Consider the following 12,370-nt stretch of genomic DNA (forward strand, 5'->3'; position numbering starts at 1 on the left):
CCACAGATATCCCACCCCATAGCAGTACCATCCACAGATCCCCATAACAGTGCCATCCACAAATCCCCATAACAGTGCCATCCACAGATCCCCCATAACAGTGCCATCCACAGATCCCCCATAACAGCGCCATCCACAGATCCCCCATAACAGTGCCATCCACAGATCCCCCATAACAGTGCCATCCACAGATCCCCCATAACAGTGCCATCCACAGGTCCCCCATAACAGTGCCATCCACAGATCCCCCACATGACAGTGCGTCATCCACAGATTCACAGATCCCCCAAAACGGTCACATGACATTTAAAAAAAGTATCGGTATTCGGTATCGGTGACTACTTGAAAAAAAGTATCGGTACTTGTACTCGGTCCTAAAAAAGTGGTATCGGGACAACCCTACAAGTCACCCGTACATACTAAATGGTAAAACACTCGGTAACACTGACATGGAAAAGGATCTAGGAATTTTAATAAACAGTAAACTAAGCTGCAAAAAACAGTGTCAGGCAGCTGCTGCCAAGGCCAATAAGATAATGGGTTGCATCAAAAGGGGCATAGATGCCCGTGATGAGAACATATTCCTACTACTTTACAAATCATTAGTCAGACCACACATGGAGTACTGTGTACAGTTCTGGGCTCCAGTGAACAAGGCAGACGTAGCAAAGCTGGAGAGGGTCCAGAGGAGGGCAACTAAAGTAATAACTGGAATGGGGCAACTACAGTATCCTGAAAGATTATTAAAATTAGGGTTATTCACGTTAGAAAAAAGACGACTGAGGGGAGATCTAATTACTATGTATAAATATATCAGGGGTCAGTACAGAGATCTATCCCATCATCTATTTATCCCCAGGACTGTGACTGTGACAAGGGGACATCCTCTGCGTTTGGAGGAAAGAAGGTTTGTACACAAACATAGAAAAGGATTCTTTACGGTAAGAGCAGTGAGACTATGGAACTCTCTGCCTGAGGAGGTGGTGATGGCGAGTACAATAAAGGAATTCAAGAGGGGCCTGGATGTATTTCTGGAGTGTAATGATATTACAGGATATGGCTACTAGAGAGGGGTCGTTGATCTAGGGAGATATTCTGATTGCCTGATTGGAGTCGGGAAGGAATTTTTTTTTGCCTTCCTCTGGATCAACTTGCAGGATAACAGGCCAAACTGGATGGACAAATGTCTTTTTTCGGCCTTATGTACTATGTTACTATGTTACTATGTATTACGCAGGATCAAGAGTAAAATACAAGCCAAGGTCAAGTTCACAAAATCACACATGCAGGAAAACGCTAGTGGAGAAATAAGACCAATCACAGGCAACTTGTGGCCAGCAAGTTGCCTGGCAAATAGGCCAGACTGAATGAACACGTGACGTGGCCAGCGTCATGTGACCCTGAGTCAGCCCCAGCCAAAACCCTGAGCGCCGACATGACGGCGCTCGTTCCTGCCCCTGCTCATTGCCTAGTGGAAGAAGAACGCTGGGTGTGCTGAGGAAGCATGCGCCACCAGGTCCTCCCCACCCACTTGTTTCCAGGGAGATGAGGACGCCGGCCACGTCCGACACCGGCTCCTCCTCCCTCTTTATAAGCGGGATGCCGGCAGTGCTGCAAGGAGGGAGCGCACCACCAGTTCCCTGTTACAGTATCCCCCTTTCCACGAGGGGCCACTGGACCCTTAGTCACCGGAGCCGGTTTCTCAGGGTGTACCAGATGACGGAATCTCCTGTGCAGATGGCACATACTTTTTGAGTTAAAAATTTGTGAAACACATTATGAATACAAAAGGAATCAGGTAATAGTAACTTAAAGGGGTTCTTCGGGTTCAGAGCTGAACCTAGACATACCTGATGTTGGCATCGGAGCATCTCATGCTCTGATGCACTCCCTTACCCTGAGCTAGACTGTACAGGGCACGGGCTCTTTTGTTTACAATAACACACTGCTGGGCGGAAGCTTCCGCCTGGCAGTGTGTTTGGTGACGTCACCAGCTCAGATGGGCATGCTTTAGCGCTGCCCTAGACATTTTACTGGCTAGGGCAGTGCTAAAGCCCACCCATCAGTGCCGGTGATGTCACCGGGCTTACTGGATGCCCCATGGAGAGCCCGGTACGTCACCGGAACTCTTAAAAATGTCTTTGCCCTGCGCGATTTAGCGCAGGGCAAAGGAGAGCATCGGACCACAAAAAGAGAGGCTAAAGTTTTAGCATTTGGTAACTTTGGCAGAGGGATAAAATGACACATTTTGCTAAACCTATCAACCACCACCCACACAACTGTCTTACCCTCAGACATCGGAAGATCGGTAATAAAATCCATGGATACATGAGACCAAGGCCTACTAGGGATAGGTAGAGGTCGCAACTCACCCACTGGACGAGACCTAGGAGTCTTGGACCTGGCACAAACCTCACAAGAGGATATAAAGTTGCAAGAAAAAGTTTGTGAACCCTTTGGAATGATATGGATTTCTGCACAAATTGGTCATACAATGTGATCTTATCTTCATCTAAGTCACAACAATAAGACATTCACAGTCTGCCTAAACTAATAACACACAAAGAATTAAACGTTACCATGTTTTTATTGAACACACCATGTAAACATTCACAGTGCAGGTGAAAAAAGTATGTGAACCCTTAGACTAATGACATCTCCAAGAGCTAATTGGAGTGAGGTGTCAGCCAACTGGAGTCCAATCAATGAGATGAGATTGGAGGTGTTGGTTACAGCTGCCCTGCCCTATACAAAACACACACCAGTTCTGGGTTTGCTTTTCACAAGAAGCATTGCCTGATGTGAATGATGCCATGCACAAAAGAGCTCTCAGAAGACCTATGATTAAGAATTGTTGACTTGCATAAAGCTGGAAAGGGTTATAAAGTATCTCCTAAAGCCTTGCTGTTCATCAGTCCACGGTAAGACAAAATGTCTATAAATGGAGAAAGTTCAGCACTGTTGCTACTCTCCCTAGGAGTGGCCGTCCTGTAAAGATGACTGCAAGAGCACAGCGCAGACTGCTCAATGAGGTGAAGAAGAATCCTAGAGTGTCAGCTAAAGACTTACAAAAGTTTCTGGCATATACTAACATCCCTGTTAGCGAATCTACGATACGTAAAACACTAAACAAGAATGGATTTCATGGGAGGATACCACAGAGGAAGCCACTGCTGTCCAAAAATCAGTTTGCCCAAGAGCACCTGAATGTTCCACAGCAGTACTGGCAAAATATTCTGTGGACAGATGAAACCAAAGTTGAGCTGTTTGGAAGAAACACACAACACTATGTGTGGAGAAAAAGAGGCACAGCACACCAACATCAAAACCACATGGTGGGGAGGCATCATGGTAGGGGCATCATGGTTTGGGGCTGCTTTGCTGTGTCAGGGCCTGGACGGATTGCTATCATCAAAGGAAAAATGATTTCCCAAGTTTATCAAGACATTTTGCAGGAGAACTTAAGGCCATCTGTCCACCAGCTAAAGCTCAACAGAAGATGGGTGTTGCAACAGGACAACGACCCAAAGCATAGAAATAGCTTAAACAGAAGAAAATACGCCTTCTGAAGTTGCCCAGTTAGAGTCCTGACATCAACCCGATTGAGATGCTGTGGCATGACCTCAAGAAAGTGATTCACACCAGACATCCCAAGAATATTGCTGAACTAAAACAGTTCTGTAAAGAGGAATGGTCAAGAATTACTCCTGACTAGGGATGAGCGAACCCGAACTGTATAGTTCGGGTTCGTACCGAATTTTGGGGTGTCCGTGACACGGACCCGAACATTTTCGTAAAAGTCCGGGTTCGGGTTCGGTGTTCGGCGCTTTCTTGGCGCTTTTTGAAAGGCTGCAAAGCAGCACGTCACTCTGCTATGATCAGTATAGGGAGAGGTTGCAGCTGCGACGTTAGGACGAGATTAGGCAGATTAACTCCTCCAAAAGACTTCATTCTGTGATCGATCTGCAGCTGTGGATCATTGAAGTGCTATTATTGACTTGCTCACTTTTTTGAGGCTGCCCAGAGCGTTTTTAGATCACTTTTTTTCTGGGGTGATCGGCGGCCATTTTGTGACTTGTGGTGCGCCAGCACGAGCTATCACCAAGTGTATTTAACCATCGATAGTGTGGTTATTTTGTGCTATATCCTACATCAGCTGCAGGCTGAGCCTGTGTCACCGAAGTGCATTTAACCATCAACAGTCTGGTTATTTTTTGGCCATATACTACATCAGCTGCAGGCTGAGCCTGTTTCACCCAAGTGCATTTAACCATCAACAGTCTGATTATTTTTTGGCCATATACTACATCAGCTGCAGGCTGAGCCTGTGTCACCGAAGTGCATTTAACCATCAACAGTCTGGTTATTTTTTGGCCATATATTACATCAGGGGCAAGTTGAGCCTGTCACCCAGCGCCTAAAAAATAGACCTGACATTTCTATTCAACCAAATCTGCACAGTTTTAGCTGGTCAAGTTATTTGTAGTGACCGTCAAAGCAGACTTTTTGTTCTGGGTTGAAAAAGCATTCCCAAATTTGCCATTCTGAAAATAACTAGTTTGTGGTATTTCAGGCCTACTTGAAATCTATCCCAAAAAGAAAATCTTACATTGAAGTTATTGATAGTATCATTCAGAAAAACCTAAGACACACGCTAGCGTGCTGATAGAAGTGTCATTCTGTGATTAAACCTATAACTGTCACACAGCGCAAAAAAAAACAGGTCTCACATCTCTATTCAACCAAATCTGCACAGTTTTAGCTGGTCAAGTTATTTGTAGTGACCGTCAAAGCAGACTTTTTGTTCTGGGTTGAAAAAGCATTCCCAAATTTGCCATTCTGAAAATAACTAGTTTGTGGTATTTCAGGCCTACTTGAAATCTATCCCAAAAAGAAAATCTTACATTGAAGTTATTGATAGTATCATTCAGAAAAACCTAAGACACACGCTAGCGTGCTGATAGAAGTGTCATTCTGTGATTAAACCTATAACTGTCACACAGCGCAAAAAAAAAACAGGTCTCACATCTCTATTCAACCAAATCTGCACAGTTTTAGCTGGTCAAGTTATTTGTAGTGACCGTAAAAGCAGACTTTTTGTTCTGGGTTGAAAAAGCATTCCCAAATTTGCCATTCTCAAAATTGTGGTGAACGGGAACAATGAGGAAAACATCTAATAAGGGACGCGGACGTGGACATGGTCGTGGTGGTGTTAGTGGACCCTCTGGTGCTGGGAGAGGACGTGGCCGTTCTGCCACAGCCACACGTCCTAGTGAACCAACTACCTCAGGTCCCAGTAGCCAGCAGAATTTACAGGGATATTTGGTGGGGCCCAATGCCGTTCTAAGGATGGTAAGGCCTGAGCAGGTACAGGCATTAGTCAATTGGGTGGCCGACAGTGGATCCAGCACGTTCACATTATCTCCCACCCAGTCTTCTGCAGAAAGCGCACAGATGGCGCATGAAAACCAAGCCCATCGGTCTGTCACATCACCCCCATGCATATCAGGGAAACTGTCTGAGCCTCAAGTTATGCAGCAGTCTCTTATGCTGTTTGAAGACTCTGCTGCCAGGGTTTCCCAAGGGCATCCACCTAGCCCTTCCCCAGGGGTGGAAGAGATAGAATGCACTAACGCACAACCACTTATTTTTCCTGATGATGAGGACATGGGAATACCACCTCAGCACGTCTCTGATGATGATGAAACACAGGTGCCAACTGCTGCGTCTTTCTGCAGTGTGCAGACTGAACAGGAGGTCAGGGATCAAGACTGGGTGGAAGACGATGCAGGGGACGATGAGGTCCTAGACCCCACATGGAATGAAGGTCGTGCCACTGACTTTCACAGTTCGGAGGAAGAGGCAGTGGTGAGACCGAGCCAACAGCGTAGCAAAAGAGGGAGCAGTGGGAAAAATCAGAACACCCGCCGCCAAGAGACTCCGCCTGCTACTGACCGCCGCCATCTGGGACCGAGCACCCCAAAGGCAGCTTCAAGGAGTTCCCTGGCATGGCACTTCTTCAAACAATGTCCTGACGACAAGACCCGAGTGGTTTGCACGCTGTGCCATCAGAGCCTGAAGCGAGGCATTAACGTTCTGAACCTTAGCACAACCTGCATGACCAGGCACCTGCATGCAAAGCATGAACTGCAGTGGAGTAAACACCTTAAAAACAAGGAAGTCACTCAGGCTCCCCCTGCTACATCTTCTGCTGCTGCCGCCTCGGCCTCTTCTGCTGCTGCTGCCGCCGCCTCGGCCTCTTCCTCCGCCTCTGGAGGAACGTTGGCACCTGCCGCCCAGCAAACATGGGATGTACCACCAACACCACCACCTGCGTCACCAAGCATCTCAACCATGTCACACGGCAGCGTTCAGCTCTCCATCTCACAAACATTTGAGAGAAAGCGTAAATTCTCACCTAGCCACCCTCGAGCCCTGGCCCTGAATGCCAGCATTTCTAAACTACTGGCCTATGAAATGCTGTCATTTAGGCTGGTGGACACACACAGCTTCAAACAGCTCATGTCACTTGCTGTCCCACAGTATGTTGTTCCCAGTTGCCACTACTTCTCTAAGAGAGCCGTGCCTTCCCTGCACAAACAAGTGTCCGATAAAATCAAGTGTGCACTGCGCAACGCCATCTGTGGCAAGGTCCACCTAACCACAGATACGTGGACCAGTAAGCACGGCCAGGGACGCTATATCTCCCTAACTGCACACTGGGTAAATGTAGTGGCGGCTGGGCCCCAGGCGGAGAGCTATTTGGCGCACGTCCTTCCGCCGCCAAGGATCGCAGGGCAACATTCTTTGCCTCCTGTCTCCTCCTCCTCCTACTCAGCTTCCTCCTCCTCTTCTTCCACCTGCTCATCCAGTCAGCCACACACCTTCACCACCAACTTCAGCACAGCACGGGGTAAACGTCAGCAGGCCATTCTGAAACTCATATGTTTGGGGGACAGGCCCCACACCGCACAGGAGTTGTGGCGGGGTATAGAACAACAGACCGACGAGTGGTTGCTGCCGGTGAGCCTCAAGCCCGGCCTGGTGGTGTGCGATAATGGGCGAAATCTCGTTGCAGCTCTGGGACTAGCCGGTTTGACGCACATCCCTTGCCTGGCGCATGTGCTGAATTTGGTGGTGCAGAAGTTCATTCGCAAGTACCCCGACATGTCAGAGCTGCTGCATAAAGTGCAGACCGTCTGTTCGCGCTTCCGGCGTTCACACCCTGCCGCTGCTCGCCTGGCTGCGCTACAGCGTAACTTCGGCCTTCCCGCTCACCGCCTCATATGCGACGTGCCCACCAGGTGGAACTCCACCTTGCATATGCTGGACAGACTGTGCGAGCAGCAGCAGGCCATAGTGGAGTTTCAGCTGCAGCACGCACGGGTCAGTTGCACTGCGGATCAGACCCACTTCACCACCAATGACTGGGCCTCCATGCGAGACCTGTGTGCCCTGTTGCGCTGTTTCGAGTACTCCACCAACATGGCCAGTGGCGATGACGCCGTTATCAGCGTTACAATACCACTTCTATGTCTCCTTGAGAAAACACTTAGGGCGATGATGGAAGAGGAGGTGGCCCAGGAGGAAGAGGAGGAAGAGGGCTCATTTTTAGCACTTTCAGGCCAGTCTCTTCAAAATGACTCAGAGGGAGGTTTTTTGCAACACCAGAGGCCAGGTACAAATGTGGCCAGACAGGGCCCACTACTGAAGGACGAGGAGGACGAGGATGAGGAGGAGTTGGAGGAGGATGAGGATGAAGCATGTTCACAGCGGGGTGGCACCCAAAGCAGCTCGGGCCCATCACTGGTGCGTGGCTGGGGGGAAACACAGGACGATGACGATACGCCTCCCACAGAGGACAGCTTGTCCTTACCTCTGGGCAGCCTGGCACACATGAGCGACTACATGCTGCAGTGCCTGCGCAATGACAGCAGAGTTGCCCACATTTTAACGTGTGCAGACTACTGGGTTGCCACCCTGCTGGATCCCCGGTACAAAGACAATGTGCCCACCTTACTTCCTACACTGGAGCGTGATAGGAAGATGCGCGAGTACAAGCGCACGTTGGTAGACGCGCTACTGAGAGCATTCCCAAATGTCACAGGGTAACCAGTGGAAGCCCAAGGCGAAGGCAGAGGAGGAGCAAGAGGTCGCCAACGCAGCTGTGTCACGGCCAGCTCCTCTGAGGGCAGGGTTAGCATGGCAGAGATGTGGAAAAGTTTTGTCACCACGCCACAGCTAACTGCACCACCTCCTGATACGGAACGTGTTAGCAGGAGGCAACATTTCACTAACATGGTGGAACAGTACCTGTGCACACCCCTCCACGTACTGACTGATGGTTCGGCCCCATTCAACTTCTGGGTCTCCAAATTGTCCACGTGGCCAGAGCTAGCCTTTTATGCCTTGGAGGTGCTGGCCTGCCCGGCGGCCAGCGTTTTGTCTGAACGTGTATTCAGCACGGCAGGGGGGTCATTACAGACAAACGCAGCCGCCTGTCTACAGCCAATGTGGACAAGCTGACGTTCATAAAAATGAACCAGGCATGGATCCCACAGGACCTGTCCATCCCTTGTGCAGATTAGATATTAACTACCCCCCCTTAACAATATATTATTCTACTCCAGGGCACTTCCTCATTCAATACTATTTTTAATTTCATTTTACCATTATATTGTGGGGCAACCCAAAGTTGAATGAACCTCTCCTCTGTCTGGGTGCCGGGGCCTAAATGTGTGACAGTGGCCCGTTCCAGTGGTTGGTGACGTGAAGCCTGATTCTCTGCTATGACATTAAGACAGATTCTGTGCTGACATAAGGCCAGATTCTCTGTTACGGGACCTCTCTCCTCTGCCTGGGTGCCTGGGCCTAAATGTGTGACAGTGGCCTGTTCCAGTGGTGGGTGACGTGATGCCTGATTCTCTGCTATGACATGAAGACAGATTCTGTGCTGACATAAGGCCAGATTCTCTGTTACAGGACCTCTCTCCTCTGTCTGGGTGCCGGGGCCTAAATGTGTGACAGTGGCCTGTTCCAGTGGTGGGTGACGTGAAGCCTGATTCTCTGCTATGACATGAATACAGATTCTGCGCTGACATAAGGCCAGATTCTCTGTTACGGGACCTCTCTCCTCTGCCTGGGTGCCTGGGCCTAAATGTGTGACAGTGGCCTGTTCCAGTGGTGGGTGACGTGAAGCCTGATTCTCTGCTATGACATTAAGACAGATTCTGTGCTGACATAAGGCCAGATTCTCTGTTACGGGACCTCTCTCCTCTGCCTGGGTGCCTGGGCCTAAATGTGTGACAGTGGCCTGTTCCAGTGGTGGGTGACGTGATGCCTGATTCTCTGCTATGACATGAAGACAGATTCTGTGCTGACATAAGGCCAGATTCTCTGTTACAGGACCTCTCTCCTCTGTCTGGGTGCCGGGGCCTAAATGTGTGACAGTGGCCTGTTCCAGTGGTGGGTGACGTGAAGCTTGATTCTCTGCTATGACATGAAGACAGATTCTGCGCTGACATAAGGCCAGATTCTCTGTTACGGGACCGCTCTCCTCTGTCTGGGTGCCGGGGCCTAAATGTGTGACAGTGGCCTGTTCCAGTGGTGGGTGACGTGAAGCTTGATTCTCTGCTATGACATGAAGACAGATTCTGCACTGACATAAGGCCAGATTCTCTGTTACGGGACCGCTCTCCTCTGTCTGGGTGCCGGGGCATAAATGTGTGACAGTGGCCTGTTCCAGTGGTGGGTGACGTGAAGCCTGATTCTCTGCTATGACATGAAGACTGATTCTGCGCTGAAATGAAGCCAGATTCTCTGCTATGGCATGAAGAGACTGATTCTCTGCTGACATGAAGCCAGATTCTTTGCTATGGCATGAAGAGACTGATTCTCTGCTGACGTGAAGCCAGATTCTCTGCTATGGGACCTCTGTCCAATTGATATTGGTTCATTTTTATTTTTTTAATTTTAATTTTAATTCATTTCCCTATCCACATTTGTTTGCAGGGGATTTACCTACATGTTGCTGCCTTTTGCAGCCCTCTAGCTCTTTCCTGGGCTGTTTTACAGCCTTTTTAGTGCCCAAAAGTTCGGGTCCCCATTGACTTCAATGGGGTTCGGGACGAAGTTCGGGTCGGGTTCGGATCCCGAACCCGAACATTTCCGGGAAGTTCGGCCGAACTTCTCGAACCCGAACATCCAGGTGTTCGCTCAACTCTACTCCTGACCATTGTGCACGTCTAATCTGCAACTACAGGAAACGTTTGGTTGAAGTTATTGCTGCCAAAAGAGGTTTACCAGTTATTAAATCCAAGGGTTCACATACTTTTTCCACCTGCACTGTGAATGTTTACATGGTGTGTTCAATAAAAACATGGTAACATTTAATTCTTTGTGTGTTATTAGTTTAAGCAGACTGTGATTGTCTATTGTTGTGACTTAGATGAAGATCAGATCATATTTTATGACCAATTTGTGCTGAAATCCATATCATTTCAAAGGGTTCACATACTTTTTCTTGCAACTGTCTGTAAATGGACATCTCTGGACAAAGTGGGCCACCAATAAAACCTGGAAACTTTTTCCTTGGTGGCATTAATGCCTGGATAACCAGTAAAAACAGCGTTATGACACTCACCGAATAGCCAGAGGTGCAAATGACCTGGGACAAACAACTTATCTTTAGGAGACAGTACCGGAGCCAAGTGTTGTCCCTCTGTAATCTCGGTTGTCAAATCAAAAGAGACTGAAGCCACAATAATACCTGCCAGTAATATAGGTTCTGGTGGAGTGTCAGGAGATTGAAAGGCACAAAAACTTCAGTATAGGGCATCTGCCTTGACTTTACTTCCTGGCCTGAAAGTAATGCGGAGGTTAAAACGAGTAAATGCCTACCTAGCCTCTCTGGGATTCAAACACTTAGCAGACTCCAAAAACATCAAATCCTTATGATCCGAAAGTACAGTGACACGATATTGAGCCCCCTCCAAAAAGTGACGCCATTCATCAAAGGCCCATTTAATGGCGAATAACTCCCAATTTCCAATGTCGTAATTTCTCTCGGTAGGAGAGAACTTGCGAGAAAAGAAAGCACAAGGTCTTAAGTTAGAGAGCATTAGTGACCCTTGGGAGAGTACTGCCCCCACACCATCCTCAGAAGCGTCCACCTCAACCACAAAAGGTTTCTCTTGGTCTGGTTGAACCAATACTGGGGCATCAACGAAACACCTCTTAAGTGTTTCAAAAGCCTCTATAGCCTCTGACAACCAATTGACTAGATCCGCCCCCTTCTTGGTTAAAATACGGATTCAGTTTTTGCAAAACGCAACAGCTGGCCCCTGATAGAATATTATCAGGACAATAATAGTATCAGGACAATAATAGGACATGTTCTATCTTGGAACGGAAAAACGGAAACGGAAAGCATATGGAGTACATTCCTTATTTTTTTGCAGACCCATTGAAATGAATGGTTCCGTATACGGAGCGTATATGGAACGCAAAAAACTGAGTGTAAACGGAAAAAACAACATTCGTATGCAAGAGGCCTTAAAGGGTTGGGGTGTGAGAATATATCCCAAAAATGATATTTCCCGAACTCCAAATATACACTTCTCACCCTTAATGAACAATCGGTTCTCCCGAAGAACCTACAGTACCTGTCTAGTGTGTATAATATGCAAATCCAAGTCAGGTGAATAAATTAGATTATCCAAATAGACGATCACGGATTTCCCAATAAATTGTCTGAATTTGTAATTGACAAAATTTTGGAAAAACGCCGGTACATTGCTTAAACCAAATGGCATCACTAAATATTCGGAATGACCTCAGGGGTATTAAAGGCCATTTTTCACTCATCCCCCTCCTTAATTCAGATAATATTATATGCCCCCCAAAAGATCGAGTTTAGTGAACCAATGAGCTCCAAGTATTTGATTAAACAGGTCTGGGATCAACGACAAAGAGTACCGGTTCTAAATAGTCATTTTATTTAGATCCCTGTATGGTCTCAATCCACCGTACTTTTTTCCCATGAAAAAAAAAAATAAACGCCCCCATAGAGGACACTGAGGGTCTAATATGTCCTTTTTGTAAACTCTCCTTCAAGTAATCCCTCAGACTGTCGATCAGGTCCGGACAAATTATAAATACGACCCTTAGGATACTTGGACCCTTGGATGAGGTCGATGGCACAATCATAGGGTCTATGAGGGGGAGAATATTAGACCACGTAGAGACACTAGCTTGAACAACCGGTAGACAGCAGGAATCACAATTTACCCACCATTTCTCTAATTCACCCGTGGACCAGTTGATAACTGGGTTATGAACGTGGAATCCAGGCATATCAAGAACTATCTCC

The sequence above is a fragment of the Bufo bufo genome, chromosome 7 (assembly GCF_905171765.1).
Source record: "Bufo bufo chromosome 7, aBufBuf1.1, whole genome shotgun sequence".
Lineage (NCBI taxonomy): Eukaryota > Metazoa > Chordata > Amphibia > Anura > Bufonidae > Bufo > Bufo bufo.